Source organism: Elephas maximus, chromosome 16 (genome assembly GCF_024166365.1).
Source record: "Elephas maximus indicus isolate mEleMax1 chromosome 16, mEleMax1 primary haplotype, whole genome shotgun sequence".
In the NCBI taxonomy this organism is placed as follows: domain Eukaryota; kingdom Metazoa; phylum Chordata; class Mammalia; order Proboscidea; family Elephantidae; genus Elephas; species Elephas maximus.
Window position 1 is genome coordinate 30898945 of NC_064834.1, and position 20617 is coordinate 30919561.

The following is a 20617-nucleotide window of genomic DNA, read 5'->3' on the forward strand; positions in this document are numbered from 1 at the left end:
TACTTGCTTTGCGAGGATTTGGGAAGTTTATTTTTAACCTGATTTTTAAGTCCCAAGATCACTGGGATGCATATTTAACAGCAACAAAAAATAAAGAATATAATGGATCTCATCTAAAAAAAAAAAAAAAGGAAAGAAAAAATACAGTATCATGGAATTAATCTCTCTCTCTTATAAGCACCAAAAAAAAAAAAGCTTCACTCCAAGGTAATAAAATCATATTATATATTATATTTTCAAAATAAAGTGCAGAGAATGATTTCTGTCCTAGGAATTCAAGGCCCAGCAAAACTAAGGGTCACCATTAGTCCTATGTTCATAGGCAGCAGATTATGTTGTGGAATTAATGGGCCCATTTGCTTGAGATATTTATTGCATGATCGTTCAATTGTTTATGTGATACACCCTTTTAAGTTATAATGTGGAACTGATGTGTGTTTCTTATACTCATTACCTGCTTGTGAGGCAAGTTTAATGGGGGAAGTAATATAATTGATGGTTTTCATATATGCTAGTGAGACGAGTGTAGTGGGGAAGTAATATGAATGCCCACCTATTAATTTAATAAATTGTCCAGTTTTCAGGAACAGACCCTTAGGGAATACAGAAGTATAGAAGAAAACAGTAAAAGCAGAAGCTTCTTCACAAGCAACAGTCAGGTAGCTAAGACCTATGATGGGAGAACCATCCTGAAAATGCAAGAAACAGCCTGTGGTAGGCAGAACAATGGCCCTTCAAAGATGTTCTCACCTAATTCCTGGAGTCTGTGACTGCACTATGTTAAGTGGCTAAAAAAAAAAAAATCAAGGTTATAGATGGAATTAAATTTATGGAATTTCAAATAGGAAATTATTCTAGGTTATCCAGGTGGGCACAATCACACCACATGCGTTTTTAAAAGTAGAAAGGGAAGGTTGAAGGTTGATAAGAGAGATGTGATGTTAGAGGCACTTGACTGTCTGTTGCTGCCTTCAGAAATGGAGAAAATGAGCCACGAGCCAAGTTAGGTGATGGCCTTTATAAGCTAGGTATGGACCTCAGTTTATTGAGAGAAACAAAACAAAGATCTTGGCCCTACAACCTCAGGGAGCTAAATTTTGACAAGAATTCACATGAGCAATAAATGGATTTCCCCCAAAGGCTTCCAGAAAGGAACACAGCCTGCAACACTTTTACTTTAGTCTGGTAAGACCTGTACAGTAACGCTTAGAATATTTCACTGGCTTCACTGTGCCCTCAATATTGTGGGAGTCAAATAATATCGGGACCAAAGATAAGCTGCATTAGAAATGATTTTACTAAATTTAATAAATGGTACAATGACCTCCAAAGTCCCCAGCCACTGGTTATATTTCCCATCTTGAAACATCAGTGTTATTCTCTGTTGGCAGTATGTGGGATGGGGGAGGAGGATGAAGGTACCATTTTCATAAAAGATGATGCTTGCTGTGGAAGCTTTAACCTTTTGCTTTAAAAGGCCCTGTCTCATCCTTGTGAGAGTTTGTTATTCAGGATCCCCATAAATACTTATAAACCCAGACATTACAAGAAAACATAGTACTCCAAGCTGAACTTCAAAAAAGACATTAAATATGGTCTTTAATTGCCATGCCTATGGCCTTCTCCTAAGAGGGCAGCAGCGTTTGTGGTAAAATCTGGAAGATGACTTGAGTGGTAAAATCCATCTAACCTAATTATAAAGAAGATGGTCATCGTATGCTTTGAAAGTCTTGGTAGCCTACTAGGTTAATGATAATTACATTTTAATATATTACTTCTATTCCATAATTCATATGAATAGGCAATATTAAATGGCATCTCTAAAAACCCAATAATTCATGGTTTTATAAATTGAACACCCCCACCCTTGCTCAAACTCTCATATTCCTAAATATCTTAATTCCTGACTGTGTACTGATCCTATAAGAAAGTACCCAGCATGCACCAGGATTAGAGGATAGAGGTAGGCTTGGTTTGCAGATGTTCTCATAAAGCCCGGCAAGTCTCCAAAAAGGAAGACGGAGCTGTCAGCACCTTGTGTATTTCATCCTGTTGTATATCAGTAATTTACTTATTTAGAGCTCAAAAAAGGAAAACAAAAACTAAGCACTTTATTTATTTGGCTCTATATCTCATTGAATTGCAAGTGAATGGAGGAAAATCAGAGCCATAGATTAATGCTGTATATGTAGAAATAAATGAATACTCAGCAAATGAGTATTTTAGTGGAAAATAAGTTTCTAGAAATAATTTATGTTGTGCTATTAAGATAAAATTTTCTCTGTGAATAATCACTTTTTATTACATAAACTTATTATTCGATCATGAAATTATGTCCAGGCTTTTGATTCTGAATATAGTATTTGCCTTATGACCAAGGATTCCTTTGTAATAATTTGATTTCAGTGAAACTAACCAGGAATCCTTTTGAAATAAACTTATGAGACTATGGATATAGCCAAGTTATCATTATCCAGTGACCTGAACCATACATACATAGAGTAGCTTGCTTGCATATAATTTTTTTATTAGTTATTTTAAAGAATTTATTATTTTTCATATTGAATAAATTATTTTTTAATCTGATAAAATTCGAAGCTGCTTTATTAGGATCAATGTTATGCAGCTTGACTTTTTGTTGATAGAAATAATAAAATTAAAAATTACAAATATAAAACAGTTATTTTAATTGAATGAACACTCAGTTTGCAGCTCAAGTTCAGAAGTTTAATAATAGGTAAGAAACCATCAGGAGAGATATAACAAAAGCAATATAGTGATTAGATACAGGAATCAAATCAATAAGAATATACTAAGGTCATTGACAAATGAATTACCTATACTACCACTATGTAAAAAGATGAAAATTTGCTTTTTTAACTAAATATTTTTTAATATATTGTTGTTATTTTGTTGTTAGGTGCCGTTGAGTCCACTCTGACTCATAGTGACCCTATGTACAACAGAGTGAAACACTGCCCAGCCCTGTGCCATCCTCACAATCTTTGCTACGTTTGAGCCCATTGTTGCAACCACTGTGTAAATCCATCTCATTGAGGGCCTTCTTCTTTTTTGCTGACACTTACACTCAACACAAAAATAGATATTATTACCAACAAATACCTTCACAGAAAAGGAAAATACAAAATTTATCAATTTGTCAGTGAATTCTGGCCAGCCTAGAAAATGAATTTAGGACCTTTAAATAGTATACATTTTTTTCTGAAATTTCAGAATTTCAAAGAATATGTGGAGATCCAGATTGCTCCAGTCAGGCAAGGTGAAGCCATTCTAGATTAGCTGATAGTCAGGTGACTTACAGACATCTAAATGAGCCCTACGAAGTGGAGTTTAGCCCCAGGTCAGCTGAACCTCACAACAAGTAAGCTAGTTAAACATTTATTGTTGTATGCCACTAAGTTTTTGTGATTTGTGTTGTTGTGTGAATAGAAAACTGACTTAAGGCTTTCACCTTAACATCAAGAAAATATAGCTTATATTGTATTAGATTTCTCTTTTTCTCTCTTTATGTGTGTGTATGAGATGTTTTGAATATATCAAGAAATGAACATTGATTGCATAGCATCATTCTGTTGAAATATGACCAATAAAGCTTATTTAGTTTAACTTCCCACAGTGCAGAAAACTGTTATGCAATAGTCATGGCATGTGATTATCCAGACCTTGCTTTTGGAAGTGCACTAGGTGACTAGCTATCTCATCATGGAGAAAATCCTTAGTATCTTCCTTAAGCCAATATTTAACTTCCTGAACACTGTACCTCTGGTCTCTTTTCTTCCTCTCCAATGACATGAAATAAAGACTCTTCCCCCACTTTATGGCCATATTTAAATCAACCATAAAGTTCTTTTCCTTTATAAATATTATCATCTCCTTAAGCCAATATTGGCCTTAGCTGACCTGAGTCTCTTATATCTCCATCTCTCATCTATGTTGAATCTTGGATATGTGACCTACCTTCCATTTTTGTACTTTGCCATTTTTGTACCCCTGCTCCTCAATCTATACTGTCTTCAATACTCCCAGTGCACCCAATTTCAATCCAGATATTTATGTATTTTCATTGGGAAAATTTGGCACAATATCAAAATGTTCTCACTCCGTAGAATCCAGAGGGAATATCATGCTGCCATTTTTTAGAATTATTTTTTCAAAAGTACTTTCTGTGATTTAAAAGATAACTCTACATCTTGTATCTACTTCCTTTACTATTGGTCCTCTAAAAGTAAAAGTCGTGGTCATTTTTTTTTTTTTTAATGACCTTGTCATGCTTTCCTCTTTAGAAAAAACTTCTTCAAAATAATTTTTCTACGTGGAAGTCATTATTCTGAAAATGTAGGTTTTTTTTTTTTTTTTTGTCATTACAGTGCAAAATATATATTGGCATTTTCATTTATACCAACTGTGTACTAATACAGCCATACCACTTTATTCTAAATCATTTTTTTGGTGGTCTGTCGTATAATCTTTATGTTCTTGGTACATAAAGGAGGGCAGACAGCAAAGCACAAGAGCTGAGTTATTTTTGTAATATTCCTATCTTTCTCTAATAATGCTATAAATGTGTTATCAATCTTGAAAATCTATGTTTTGATAAGATTGGTGTCATAAAAAGAAAAACTTAGATCTTTATTTAACAAGAAAAAGTGTTATATTTGAAGAATAATGAATTTCATATCTGTATTCTTTCCTTATAGTTTGAATCTTTTACCTCTTCCCACCACTCAGTTTGTTGTACTCTATTGGCTTGCATGTTGCTGTGATGCTGTAAGATAAGTCACTGGTATTTCATATACCAGCAGGGTCACCAGTGGTGGACAGGTTTTAGTGGAGCTTACAGACTTATACAGATTAGGAAGAAGGACCAAGCAATCTACTTCTAAAAAAAAAACTGGCCAATGAAAATCTTACGTATAACAGAGGAATGTTGTCTGGTATAGTGCCAGAAGATGAGACCATTAGGCTAGAAGGCTCAAAATATGACTGGGAAGAGCTGCCTATTCAAAGTGTAGCCAACCTTAATGATATGGACTAAAGCTTCGGGACTTTTATTTGCTCATGTGGCACAATGCAAAATGAGAAGAAATAGATGCAAACATTCTTTAATAATCAAAACGTGGAATGCACAAAGTATGGATGAAATGGAGTGCACAAAGATCAATAACCTTTGCATTAGGGAGCTGAAATGGGTTGGTATTGGCCATTTTTAATCAGACAATAATGTGAACTACTATGTCAGGAATGACAAGTTGAACATGTTCATCAACAAAAAGGACAGTTCAAGATCTATCCTGAAGTACAATGTTTTTAGGGATAGGGGATAATATCTATAAGCCTACAAGGAACACCAGTTGATATGATTATTATGCAAATTTATGCAACAATCATTAATGCCACTGATGAAGAAACATGAGATTTTTACCAACTTCTGCAGTCTGAAATTGATCAAACATGAAATCAAGATGCATTGATAATTTCGGTGATTGGAATGTGGAGTTGGAAACAAAGAAGAATCAGTAGTTGAAAACATGGCCTTGGTGATAGATGAGGATGGAGATCCCATGATAGAATTTTGTAAGGCCAACGACTTCTTCATTGCAAATACGTTTTTTCAACTACATAAACAGTGACTACACACATGAACCTCAACAGATGTAGTACACAGGAATCTAATTGACTACATCTGTGGACAGAGACAATGGCAAAGCCTAATATCATTAGTCACAAGGCAAGAGGCTGACTGTAGAACATACCATCAATTGCTCAGATGCAAATTCAAGTTGAAACTGAAGAAAATCAGAACAAGTCCACGAAAGCCTAAGTATGACCTTGAGTATACCCTACCTGAATTTAGAGACCATCTCAGGAATAGATTTGATGCATTGAACACTAATGACCAAAGACCAGATAAGTTGTGGGATGATATCAAGGACTTCATGCAGAAAGGAAAATGTCATTAAAAAGAGAGGAAGAAAAAAAAAAGACAAAATGGATGTCATAAGAGACTCTGAAATTTGCTTTTGAACACAGAGTAGCTAAAGTGAAAGGAAGAAATGATGAAGTAAAAGAGCTGAACAGAAGCTTTCAAATGGCAGCTTGAGAAGACAAAGTGTTATAATGAAATGTGCAAAGACCTGGAGTTAGAAAACCAAAAGGGAAGAATATGCTCAGTATTTTTCAAGCTGAGAGAACTGAAGAAAATATTCAAGCCTCAAGTTGTAATATTTAAGGATTCTATGGGCAAAACACTTAATGATGCAAGAAGCATCAAAAGAAGATGGAAGGAATACACAGAGCCACTGTACCAAAAAGAATTGGTTAACGTTCAACCATTTCAGGAGTTAGCATACAATCAAGAACCAATGGTACTGAAGGAAGAAGTCCAAGCCGCATCCTGTACCAAAGGCATCGGGGGAAAAACAAGGCTCCAGGAAAGGAAGGAAATGCCAATTGAGATGTTTCAACAAACAGATACAATGCTTATAAGTACTCACTCATCTATGCCAAGAAATTTGGATGATAGCTGCCTGGCCAACTGACTGGAAGAAACCCATAATTGTACCCGTTCCAAAGAAAGCGATTCATTAGAATGCAGAAATTATTGAACAATAACATTAATATCACACACAAGTAAAATTTTGCTGAAGATCCTTCAAAAGGAGTTTCAACAATATATTGACAGGAAACTGCCAGAAATTCAAGTTGGATTTACAAGAGGATGTGGAACGAAAGATATCATTGCTGATCTCGGATCTTGGCTGAAGGCACAGAATACCAGAAAGATGTTTAGTGTTTTTTGACTATGCAAATTGTAGATGATATTGCAAAGACTGGGAATTCTATAACACTTTAGTGTGCTCATGTGAAACTTGTTCATCGGCCAAGAGACAGTCGTTTAAACAGAACAAGGAGGTACTGTGTGGTTTAAAATCGGGAAAGGTGTGTGTCAGGGACATATCCTTTCGCTATACTTATTCAATCTGTATGCTGAGCAACTAATTCAGGAAACCAGACTATATGAAGAAGAGTGCAGCTTCAGGATTGGAGGAAGACTTATTAACAACCTGCAATATGCCAATGACACAAGCTTTGCTTGCTGATAGCAAAGAGGACTTGACGCACTTACTGATGAAGATCAAAGATTACAGCCTTCAGTATGGTTTGCATATCAATGTAGAGAAAACGAAAATCCTCGCAACTGGACCAATAAGCAACATCATGATAAAGGGATAAAAAATTGCCATTGTTGAGGATTTCATTTTACTTGGATCCACAGTCAAGGCCCGATGGAGCATCGGTCAAGAAATCAAACGACATGTTGCATTGGGCAAATCTTCTGCAAAAGACCTCTTTAAAGTGTTGTAAAGCAAGATGTCACTTTGAGGACTAAGGAGTGTCTGATCCAAGTCATGGTATTTTTAATCACCTCACATGCATGAGGCAGCTGGACAATGAATAAGGAAGACAGAAGAATTGACACATTTGAATTACGGTGTTGGTGAGAATAATAAATATATCATGGACTTCCACAAGAATAAGCAAACCTGTCTTTGAAGAAGTACAGCAAAGGTTCATTAGTGGCAAGGATGGCAAATCTTCGTCTCATGTACTTTAGACATGTTATCAGGAGGGAACAGCCACTGGAGAAGGACATCATGCTTGGTAACATAGAGGGTCAGCAAAACAGAGCAAGATCCTCTTCAAGAAGAATTCGCACAGTGGCTGCAACAATGGGCTCAAACACAGCAATGATTGTGAGGATGCCATAGGACCTGGCAGTGTTCCGTACTGTTGTATACAGGGTTGCTATGTGTTGGAAGTGACTTGATGGTACCTAACAACAACAACAACCCCTTTTATCCTGTGTGAATTTTAGGGAGCCCTGGTGACACAGTGTTTAAAAAGCGACGGCAGTGGCGCTGGTGCTAACCAGAAGTTCGGCCATTTGAATCTACCAGCCACTCCTTGGAAACCCTGTGGGACAGTTCTACTCTATTCTGTAAAGTCACTATAAGTCGGAATTGGCTAGACAGCAGCAGTTTAGGTAATTGCCTAGCCCTAAGTGATAACTGAAGATTTTTTTGCTCAAAGGTATTCTTATTATATTAAAATCTTGAAAAATTTGAGATAGGCAGTGGGATAACATATTGAAATATTCATTGTTGTGCTGTTTTCCACACTTCCTTATATCTGATGTTACCCTCATTTTTCTAGAGCTTCCCCAAAACTTTTGATTCTGTAATTACTACTGGTCTTTATTTAAAAAAAAAAAAAAAATTTTTTTTTTTTTTTTTTTTTTTACAATGTATATTGCAGGAAATAATTTGCAAAATCCGACTAGACTTGCAAACAGTGGTTTTGTTAATAGGACACTTGACATAAAGTGTACACTATACAATAGCTGTGGAAAAGAATAGAGAGAGAAACACTACCCCACCTATTGGGAGACCACATAAGAGCAACTTTGAGCCAGGTGTGAAGAGAGAACATTGGAGAAGGGCAATGGGTAGCTTTATCTGTGACATTGTATCCCTGACATAAGTGTAAAATGGAAGCATATGTACCATAGTCCTAAATATTTAAAAGTTATAAATCAAACAAACAACTTAAAAAGTATATATTCTAATATGCTACTTTAATATATCTTCACCAATATTGGATGTCTGGATTCACATTTACAATTCTCAGATGCCTCAGCATTCTTCTTTGAAACGGGGAAATGGTAGGCTGGCCAGCTCTCAGCACCTGGCCTGCAGAAAGCCCTGCTTCTTTTCCTACCCTAAGCTTTGTTCTGCACTTCAGTGACCTTACACACATGCGGAAACCCTGACCTCTGCTCAGACTCCATACACACCCCCAGAAACGGCCAACTCTTTAGCACTCTCCATGCATGAGAAGAGGCCCAGGCAGACCCTGAAAGCAGCCTTAGGAGGGCTAGAGTTTTTGGATGCCTGGAGAATAGTGTAGGAAGGTGGTTCAAGCTCCAGGTAGATTCGACAGCTTGACTCTATGGACTTTTTGTCCTTGAGGAGAGACAGGCCTAATGGGGCCTTACAGCACAGGGCACAGGGCAGAGTCCTTTCTTACCATGTATTAATGGCAGTATCGGAAAAGGGACCAGAGAGGCATAGTAAGATCTGTGGCAGTCCAGGAGTAGAGAAGCCGAGCCAGTTTTGCCCAAGATCAGCAGGGAGCAGTTTACCTGTTCTTGCCTCTCTTCTTTTCCCCATCAACGGGCGAAAGTGAGTTTTCCTTGGGTTGTCTAGCAAGCATGCAGCCAGCCTACAGTAAAGATTTTGCTACTCTGAATTCTCCCAAAAGAGCAAATAGAGTCACTAACAACCAGAAGGTTATTAGAGTTGTTTGAAAGACAAAGCCCATGATCACTTGGATTTTAGTTGGAAAAGACAGTGATTAAAATGTATGGTTATTCACATTCATGACCACACACAAATGCAATACATTGCACCAAAATAGCATTTTTATTACTGAGGTATTTAGTTTTCACATCTAAACACAGGAAATAGCCATAAGGAACAGGTCAAATCTTAGTTATTCTGTGGAAAACATCTTCTCTTGCATTTGGAAGAGAAAATGAAAGGGTGATGGAACTGGCGAAGACCACAGAGGTCATTTAATTTTGGAGTCCTCAGTGCTAAGGGCTTGGAACACCAAAGATTTTATATAAAATATTACATATATGTGTTATGCGCATTGTTTTCTACCAAATTTTCCAGAAGAATTTACAACCCCAAAAAGGATAAGGAGTATTGATGCCATCATTTTAGAGATAAGGAAACTAAAGTCAAAGGACCTCCCCAAAGAGACGCGTCTCTCTCCCTTGAAGTCCAGCACAGTTCCAATTGCACCAGAGCTGTTATTTACTTCTTTGTATCGGGAATGAAGGTCTATAGCACTTCACTTTTTCCCTGCCAGCCACAGGGAGCGCCCCTAGCCATAGTTAGTGCCCGGTCCTCATCACCGTCTGATTGTATGAGGCCTTTTGTGTTTTTCCATTTATAACAAGGGTTTACCACTTTGCCCACAATGATCAACATCTTACCACCTGGCCTGTGCCCTGAGCTTGTACTGTCAGACCATTGCATAACTAGCAAATCTGTTTTTTGTGTGTGTGGAAACACTTTTTTATGAACCATTTTATTTAGCTGTTTTCTTGTGCTGTCTGTTTTACAACAACACTTGATGAGCGTGTCAGCATCCACCTTGGCCTAATAAATGCTTTTAGTATGTGAAGTATAAGGTGAAATTTTAGCATTCATGATCCTGTTCATAAAACAGCACATTTGAAACCAGATATTCAAAGAGATTTTTACCATAAGGCTCTTTATTTTTCTTGTTCTTGTCTTTTTTTCTCCCCATTTCCTAATGATACAATTCCAGTACAGGACATTTTAAAACAATTTAAATATTTTTAAATTGTTTTAAAATGTAGGCTATGGTAGGGTTATTTTGTTTATTTGTAGAGGCTATACACACAAACACACACACACATATATATATACATGTATACAGTAATTTCTGGATGTTATATACATATATTCATTTCTAGAGTTTTTTTTCCTATAAATATTCATGTAAGAAGAGAGATTGATTTTTTCCCCCACAAATGTTATCCAGAAAACAACAGTCATAGAAAGGATGAGTTTTATCAGACTGATACTTGTAAATGAAACTCAGTATGTTTGCATAGTTAGCAACTAAGAATAAAAGCTTTGGACTTCGAGTGCCAGTTTCAAACCATGGTTCCACTGCTTAACACCTTGATTGTTTAGCCATGACACATAACTTCTCTTATTCTCAGCTTCCTCGTATGTAAAATGCAGTGACTACTTCATGATGCTGTTGAGAGTATTAAATAAGGTAGTATCTGTGTGATGGATTGAAATGTGTCCCCCCAAAAATGAGTGTATCAATTTGCCTGAGCCATGGTTCCCCGTATTGTGTGATTCTCTACCATGTTGTCATCTGATGTGATTTTCTTATGCGTTGTAAACTCGATCACTATGATGTAATGAGATGGATTAGTGGCACCTGTATGGATGAGATCTACAAGATTAGATAATGCCTTGAGCCAATCTCTCTTGAGATATAAAAGGCAGAAGTAAGCAGAGAGACATGAGGACTTCATACCACCAAGAAAGCAGTGCTGGCAGCAGAGCATGTCATTTGGACCCGGTTCCTGTGCGGAGGAGCTCCTAGTCCAGGGGACGATTGATGAGAAGGAAGGTCCTCTGTCAGAGCTGCCAACAGAGAGAGAAAGGCTTCGCCGTTGCTGACAACCTAAATTTGCACTTCTAGCCTACTTTACCGTGAGGAAATAAATTTCTCTTTGTTAAAGACATCCACTTGTGGTATTTCTGTTATAGCAGCACTAGATGACTAAGAGACTGTGTTAAGCAAGTAGCATAGTGCCCAAAATAGAAAAACTCTGTCCAAGTTAGTTATTATTATTAATGAGCATTATCATTATTAATTGATATATATACATATATAATTTTTTTTTTTTTTTTTTTTTTTTGCCAGAAATAGTATCCTGGTGCTTCTCACTCTGTAAGAACTCTGCTTCTTCAGTCCTTTGTGGAAGAAGTATAGGAAGTACAAGATGACTAATCTTTAATGTCAAGAAGTGTGAGAACCTTTTGATACTTTTCCATCTCAGTGGTGGTAGCCAGGCACCATCTAGTTCTACTGGACTCAGTCTGGTGGAGGCCGTGGTAGATGTGGTCCATTAGTCCTTTGGACTAATCTTTCCCTTGTATCTTTAGTTTTCTTCATTTTTCCTACCTCCCAAAGGGGTGAGACCAATGGAGTATCCTAGATGGCCACTCACAGACTTCGAAGACCCCAGAAGCAACTCAACAAATTCTTTATAAACTATGTTATGCCAATTGAGCTAGATATTCCCCAAGATCGTGGTCCCCACAGCCCTCAGACCAACAATTAGGTCCCTCAGGGAGTTTGGATGTGTCTATGGAGCTACCATGACCTTGCCTTGTGCAGGTTATGCTGGCTTTCCTAGTATTGTGTACTGTCTTACCCTTCACCAAAGTTTCCATTTATCTATTGCATATTAAGTGTTTTTCCACCCCCACCCCTCCCCTCGCTTGTAATCATCAAAGATTGTTTCTTTTTGTATGCAGACCTTTTTCACGAGTATTTACAGTAGTGCTCTCGTACAATATTTGTCCTTTTGTGATTGACTTATTTCACTCAGCATGATGCCCTCCAGATTCATCCATATTATGAGATGCTTCACAGATTCAACCTTGTTCTTTATCACTGTGTAATACTGTATTGTGTGTATGTACCACAGTTTGTTTATCCATTCATCCATTGATGGGCATCTAGGTTGTTCCCATCTTTTTGCTGTTGTGAACAATGCTTCAATGAACATGGATGTACATGTATCTATTCATGTGATGATTCTTATTTCTCTAGGATATATTCCCAGGTGTAGGAGTGCTGGATCATGGTATTTCTATTTCTAGCTTTCTGAGGAAGCACCATATTGTTTTCCAAAATGGTTATATCATTTTGCATTCCCACCAGCTGTGAATAAGAATTCCTATCTCCCCTTCAGCCTCTTCAACATTTGTTATTTTCTGTTTTATTGATTGGTGCCAGTATTGCCAGGGTGACATGGTATCTCATTGTGGTTTTGATTTACATTTCTCTAATGGCTAGAGATCATGAGCATTTCCTCATGTGTCTGTTGGCCATTTGAATGTCTTCTTTGGTGAAGTGTCTGTTCATTTCCTTTGCCCGTTTTTTATTTGGATTACTTGTCTTTTTTTAAAATAATTTTTATTGTGCTTTAAGTGAAAGTTTACAAATCCAGTCAGCCTCTCACATAAAAACTTAAATACACCTTGCTACATACTCCCAGTTACTCTCCCCCCAATGAGACAGCCCACTCCCTCCTTCCACTCTCTCTTTTCGTGTCCATTTTGCCAGCTTCTAAGCCCCTTTACCCTCCCTTCTCCGCTCCAGGCAGGAGGTGTCAACACAGTCTCAAGTGCCTGCCTGATCCAAGTAGCTCACTCCTCACCAGCATCCCTCTCCTACCCATTGTCCAGTTCAACCCATGTCCAACAAGTTAGCTTCTGGAATGGTTCCTGTCCTGGGCCAACAGAAGGTTTGGGGGCCGTGACCACCAGGGTCCTTCTAGTCTCAGTCAGACCATTAATTCTTTTTATGAGAATTTGGGGTCTGCATCCCACTGTTCCCCTGCTCCCTGAGGGGTCCTCTGCTGTGTTCCCTGTCAGGGCAGTCATTGGTTGTGGCCAGGCACCATCTAGTTCTTCTGGTCTCAGGATGATGTAGTCTCTGGTTCATGTAGCCCTTTCTGTCTCTTGGGCTCGTAATTACCTTGTGTCCTTGGTGTTCTTCATTCTCCTTTGATCCAGGTGGGTTGAGACTCATTGATGCATCTTAGATGGCCACTTGCTATCATTTAAGACCCCAGATGCCACTCTTCAAAGTGGGATGCAGAATGTTTTCTTAGTCGATTTTATTATGCCAATTGACTTAGATGTCCCCTGAAACCATGGTCCCCAAACCCCTGCCCCTGCTTCGCTAACCTTCGAAGCATTCAGTCTATTCAGGAAACTTCTTTGCTTTTGGTTTAGTCCAGCTGTGCTGACCTCAGCTGTATTGAGTGTTGTCCTTCCCTTCACCTAAAGTAGTTCTTATCTACTAACTAATCAGTAAATAACCCTCTCCCACCCTCCCTCCCTCCCCCCTCTCATAACCACAAAAGAATGTGTTCTTCTCAGTTTAAACTATTTCTCAAGATCTTATAATAGTGGTCTTATACAATATTTGTCCTTTTGCAACTGACTAATTTCACTCAGCATAATGTCTTCCGGTTCCCCCATGTTATGAAATGTTTCACAGATTCCTCACTGTTCTTTATTGATGTGTAGTATTCCATTGTGTGAATATACCATAATTTATTTATCCATTCATCTGTTGACGGGCACCTTGGTTGCTTCCATCTTTTTGCTATTGTAAACAGTGCTGCAATAAACATGCATGTGCATATGTCTGTTTGTTCTGTTTGTGTAAAGGGTCTTATTTCTCTAGGGTATATCCCGAGGAGTGGGGGATTATTTGTCTTCTTGTTGCAGAGGTGTTGGATTTTCTCATTGATTTTAAAGGTGAGATCTTTCTGATTTGTAATAGCCAAAATTTTTTTTTGCATTCTGTAGGTTGTCTTTTTACTCTTCTGGTGAAGTCTTTTGGTGAGCATAAGTATTTAATTTTTAGAAGATCCCAGTTATCTAGCTTTTCCTCTGGAGCTTGTGTGTTGTTGGTTGTGGTTTGCATCTTGCTAATGCTGTGCATTGGGGCCTCTAGTGTTAGTCCTATTTTTTCTTCTATGAACGTCATGGTTTTTGGCTTTGTATTTAGGTCTTTGATCCATTTCAAGTAAGTTTTTGTACACAGTGTGAGATATGGGTCCTGTTTCTTTTTTTTTTTTTTTGCTGGTGTCTCTTGGTCTTGGTTTCATTATCTGTAAAATCGGGATAGAAATTATCCTAATAATATTATCATAAGATTTCGGTAGGGAATATATATGTGTCTTATCAGAGACTTAAATGATATATCAAGCACTTGAAATGGAACCATAGGGTAATATGGAAAGAAGATCCAGGAATGGAGCACATACTTTGGACTCAGGGTCCTGAGCTGAGAAGCTCCTACACCAGGAGAACATTGATGACAAGGACCTTCCCCCAGAGCCAACACAGACAGAAAGCCTTCCCCTAGGGCTGGAGCCCTGAATTTGGACTTCTAGCCTCCTAAACTGTGAAAGAATAAATTTCTTTTTATTAAAACCATCCAGTTGTGATATTTCTGTTACAGCATCACTAAATAACTAAGACAATAACCAAGTAAATCAGGCATCTTAATGCATATGTTATAGCATTATCTAATACTATGCTTGCTTGAACATATCAACACATTGCATTTTTGAATCAATAATACCTTTTAAAATTGAAATTAAAATACCCAAATGACGTTTCCATGAAGAATTCAAATCAAAGTATTTTTATTCATCACACCAGATGGTGACTGGTACTGCCACTGTTACTTTTGCTATGAATGCTACAGTTTCAAACAAAAAATGCAGTGCACAGCTTTTATGTGTGACATCACTCCTTGTAATCTATAATCCTGCTATGATGAGGTACGAACAGCAGATATTCCATAATGTTTTCCTATAGGGCATATTCTTTATAATTTTTCATAAATAGCTTATTATGTATGTAATTCCAACTTTCACATATAAGTTTTCCAATTTATATTAAATAACTAGAATAGACAAATGCATAGAGAGAGAAAGGAGATTAGTGGTTAACATGGATTGGGAGGAGGGAAGAATAAGCAATTACTGCTTAATGGGTAAAGAGTTTTTGTTTGGGGAGATGAAAAAGTTTTGGAAATAAATAGTGATAATGGTTGCACAAAATTTTAAATGTGATTAATACCACCAAACCGTACACTTGAAAATGACTAAGGTGTCAAAATTTATGTCATATGTATTTTAACATGGTTAAAAAAAAATCTCTTTCTGGCCAAAATTACAGCCATTAAAGGTTCTACTTTCTAAACATTCCATTTTACTTCAGTTTCAGTGGCTTTAAAAGATTTTTTCCATTTATAACAAAGTAAGCATTTTTAGTTTTGTATTCCTAAAGTTCAACTAGAATTTGAAGCTTACATATCTCACACAAGAGGACTTACTCTCAAATAAAGGTAAAACGTACTCACAAAAACTTGAAATTTGTGAATGCGTTTATGTTTCAAAATGGGCAATATAGTATTTTTCAATTTATTTTCATTTTAGCCAGAGTTCTATATGCATATAGTTTGAAGTGTCAAATGGTTCTATTAGATTTGCTACTAAAGCAACAATTTATTCTGTTACTTTCTCGGCCCATCTCCTGTTGCCCAGATGCAACCACTTTCAACTATATTACTGGATTATTTGAGATCTCTTCATATCTCCAAATAGCGTGCTTAGATTGCTATTCCTGGATTTTTTTTTTGTTGTTGTTAATAGGCTTATCTGTTGAATTCTCAATAGATAATATGAGAATTTAGCTTTCTTTCATCTCCCGGCCCCTATCACACACGTGCACACTTATGAGCTCTTATTATTTCCAAATAATATATCATAATTTTGATTAAATTAATATTCATGTTTACCATGTTATGACTAAATGAATGCACTCATAGCTCAGCCAAGCACTCTACAGGAATTACTTTATCTTCCTGTCATGGATTGAATTGTGTCATCCAAAAATATCTGTCAACTTTGCTAGGTCATGATTCTCAGTATTGTTTGTTGTCTACCATTTTGTCATTTGATGAGATTTCCTTGTACGTTGTAAATCCTATCACTATGATGTAATGAGATGGATTAGTGGCAGTTATATTGATGAGATCTACAAGATTAGATAGTGTCTTTGGCCAATCTCTTTTGGGACATAAAAGAGAAGTGAGCAGAGAGACAGGGAGACCTCATACCACCAAGAAAGCAGTGCTGGGAACAGAGCTGGTCCTTTGGACCTGAGGTGCTGCACTGAGATGCCCCCAGGTCAAAGGAAGACTGATGCATCACAAGGACATTCCTCCAGAGCTGACAGACAGAGAAAGCCTTCCCCTGGAGAAGGTGCCCTGAATTCAGGCTTCTAGCCTACCGGGCTGTGAGAGAATAAACTGCTCTTAAAGCATCCACTTGTGGTATTTGTTACAGCAGCATCAGATGACTAAGACAGTTCCCTTCACAAACTTTTGTTTTCTATAGTGTTGACAGTGGTCTATTTTTATTTACTTAGGGTTTTATTTATTTATTTTGTACGTAACGCTAATTCAATGTTTCCCACTCGTATAAAGTGCTTTTTAATATTTGCAAGAATTTTATATAATATGCCAATTTTATCTTCCTCAACAAATCTCTTTCAGAGTCCTCTGATCAAACCCCACCAGCTGATAGGGTTAAGGGTGGTACCTTCTAATTTCAAAGTTATTAAGGGGGCCTTTAATGATAACCTTTGGCAAGCTTGTTTGTTATGTACTCCCTGCAGTTGGGGGAATCTGTGGACCTGACTCATCCCTGAGAAAGCAATATCAGCCTGTACCAGAATGTCACTGGGGCATTAACTGCATACCCAACAATGCCAGGGCAAGAAATGCATGTTACATGTTGACCAGGTATGGGTCATGTAGGAAAAAAAGGCTTAAGTCATTGTTTCTTCTCCAAGAGGCTGCTGTAATTCAAGTTCTACATATGGCTTATATATTATGGCATGAAAGCTGTTAGGGGAGGGTTTTTGTTTATTTTACTTGTTTAATTTTAATTTCAATTTTAAGGCTCCTTGTACTTTACTTATTAGAGAAAAGAGTGAGGGGAGAAGCAGGCTTAAGAGAGACTCTACCTGTTCCCTGCCTACTTCAAGGGCTAACAAGGGGCAAAGGAGCCCTGGAGGTTCAGGGGTTAAGGACTTGGCTGCTAACTGAAAGGATGGCAGTTTGAACCCACCAGCCACTCTGTAGGAGAAAGATGTGGCAGTCTGCGTCCATAAAAATTACAACCCATGAGGCCCTATAGAGCAATTCTACTCTGTTCTGCAGGGTTGCTATGAGTCACAACCCACTTGATGGCAATTTTTTTTTTTTTTTTTAAGTCACAAGGGGCTGCTCTGCTCCCATAGGAACAAATGCTACAGTCTCAGGAAAATTTTGATCCTCTATAATCAAAAGATACTCAGATGACACAACCTTGCTTGCTGAAAGTGAAGAAGACTTGAAACACTGATGAAAATCAAAGACTACAGCCTCCAGTATGGATTACAACTGAACATAAAAAAAAAAAAAAGAGAACAAAAATCCTCACAAATGGGCCAATAAACAACATCATGACAAAGGGAGAAAATACTGATGTTGTCAAAAATTTTATTTTACTCGGACCCACAGTCAACACCCACAGAAGCAGCAGTCAAGAAATCAAATGATGTTTTACATTGGGCAAATCTGCTGCAAAAGACCTCTATCGAGTGTTAAACACCAAAGATATCACTTTGAGGACTAAGATGAGCCTGACCCATGCCATGGTATTTTCAATCACCTCATATAAATTTAAAAGCTGGACAACGAATAAGAAAAACTTAAGAAGAATTTTGCCTTTGAATTACGGTGTGGGTGAAGAATGTTGAATATACCATGGACTGCCAGAAGAACAAACAAATCTGTCTTGGGAGACTTATAGCCAGAATCCTACTTAGAAGCGAGGATAATGAGATTTCATTTCACAATCTTTGGACATGTTATCAGGAGGCACCAGCCCTCAGAGAAGGACATCATGTTTGATAGAGGGTCAGCAAAAGAGAGGAAGACCTCAATGAGATGGACTGACAGTGGCTGCAAAAATGGGCCCAAGCATAGCAAAAATTGTGAGGATGGTTCAGGACCAAGCAGTGTCTCATTTTGTTGTATACAGGCTTGTTATTAGTCAGAATTGACTTGAGAGCACCTAAGAACAGCAACATAGTCCAAAGAAGAGAGGTCTGGGTCATTGGCCTCTTTTCCAACATTTCTCTATTTCTACTATGCATGCCATGAAAATGACTGGAGACAGTTACTGAATACGTAACAGTGTACTCTATAAGGCTAACTGAGTTACATTTTATGTCCAAAGGTCATTGTAAAATTTACAGATTAGGCTGGTTCTTTTACTTGCCACTGGATGAAACTTTTGCAGAACCAAATCTGTTAGCTCTCTCTCACTGGAGGGGTTCCATCACTCTCCCAGACAATCCTCTTCTGCAAAAACTTTGAATTTTATGTTGCGTGGGCTGGTCCTCTTATTTTCTAATCTTTGCTCTCCCAATTTTCATGTCTATTTTTGGCTTTCTATTTGAGGGAAATTTGCTCACATTAATGTTTTGATTCTTCAATTTATTGTTTTATTTGTATATTATAATTAACTTCCAAGATTCTTTTTTTCTCTATATTTTCTTCGGAGCTGGTCATATTCTATAAAAAGAAAAATTCTCCAAAAAATTCTTGATGGGTCTGTGTTTTAGATAATTGTAATATATCATTGATAATTTTCTGATTTTGATGAGTATGTTGGCCTGTGAAAGAGAATGTCCTTGTTTGTAGGAAGTATAAACTAACATGTTCAGGAGTAATGGGGCAACAAGTCTTCAGAGTATTCTGAAATAGTTGATGGAAAAAATTTGTAGTCATTTTTTTCCCCCATTCTTAAAACTTTTCAGTTAGTTTGAAATTATTTCAAAGAAAAAATAAAAGGGAAAACTCTCACTTTCCAGCAAATAATGGGTAGAAAGGAACTGGGATGTTGAAGTAAAATTTTGACTTTTGTGAGTTTTAGCTCTAACAACTAAATTGCTGTGGCTAGAATAGAAACAAAATGAGTACTTTTAGTGTGGCTTGCTGGGAATTATCATTTTTGCATGTACTTTATCATTTCATAGTGTGATAAAAACAAACAAACAAAAAACAGAGGAGGTAGAAGTAGTTAGAACTTCCATCACAATTACTTGGTTTTTGAAAGTTGCGGTTAATGGTCACTTATCTGATTCTCTGAGTAAGGCCCAGGCTTTTCTTTTGCCAGTTGATGGGTAACTCCAGTCTATACCAGTACCCAGCACAGAGTAAGTACTAATAAATGTTTGTAGAATAAGTAAATAATGTATGTAATGTATGTAAATAAGTGAATAATGTATGTATGTATGTAAAGTCCTTAACACAGTATCTAGCCCAAGTAAATATTAAATAAATGGTAGATGTTATTATTTTTCTTATTATTGTTAAAAGATAATATTAAAATGTCCTGGTTATTAGTAAATATGCTGTAAAATGAAGTTTTTAATTGGATTAAAAATCTGACCTAAAACAAAAATTTTTTTTAATACATTAAGAATTTTAAATCTTATTGTTTCAATTAATTCACTTATTAAAATAGGAAGTAACTCAACTGTGAATCTCTATATGTTAATGACCTTGCCTTATTTACACTGCCCATTACAGAACCTAGGATCGTGCCTAGATACAAAAGGCACTCACACTCAGTAGATGTTTACTGAATAAAGAATTGCAATGTATGAGTATGTGTATGTGTATGTGTATGTGTATGTGTATGTGTATGTGTATGTGTATGTGTATGTGTGTACGTGTTACTATCAAAGAGAAGACAGAACCTCAACTTGAGCAAAGGTGCTACAAGCACTTTTAACTCTCCTCAACTGCAGCTATTTCTTCAACTTGGAGAGATGACTAAACTATTTAATCATTGCGAGTGTATTCACTGCCCATCCATAATCTCACCCCATTCGTATTCTTAATTTTAATATATGACCAAAAGGGAATTTGAGTTATTCTACTAGCAGCTGAATAATTCAAAACAAACAAAGGAACTGATAACAAGGAACTGATAAAGAGGTCCTCAGACCTATCAAGAAAATTGCCACATGCCTCAGGTTTTGTTTCTCCTTTATTTTCGGATTTTAATCTGGAGGTTAAAACTGATGATGAGTTTTCT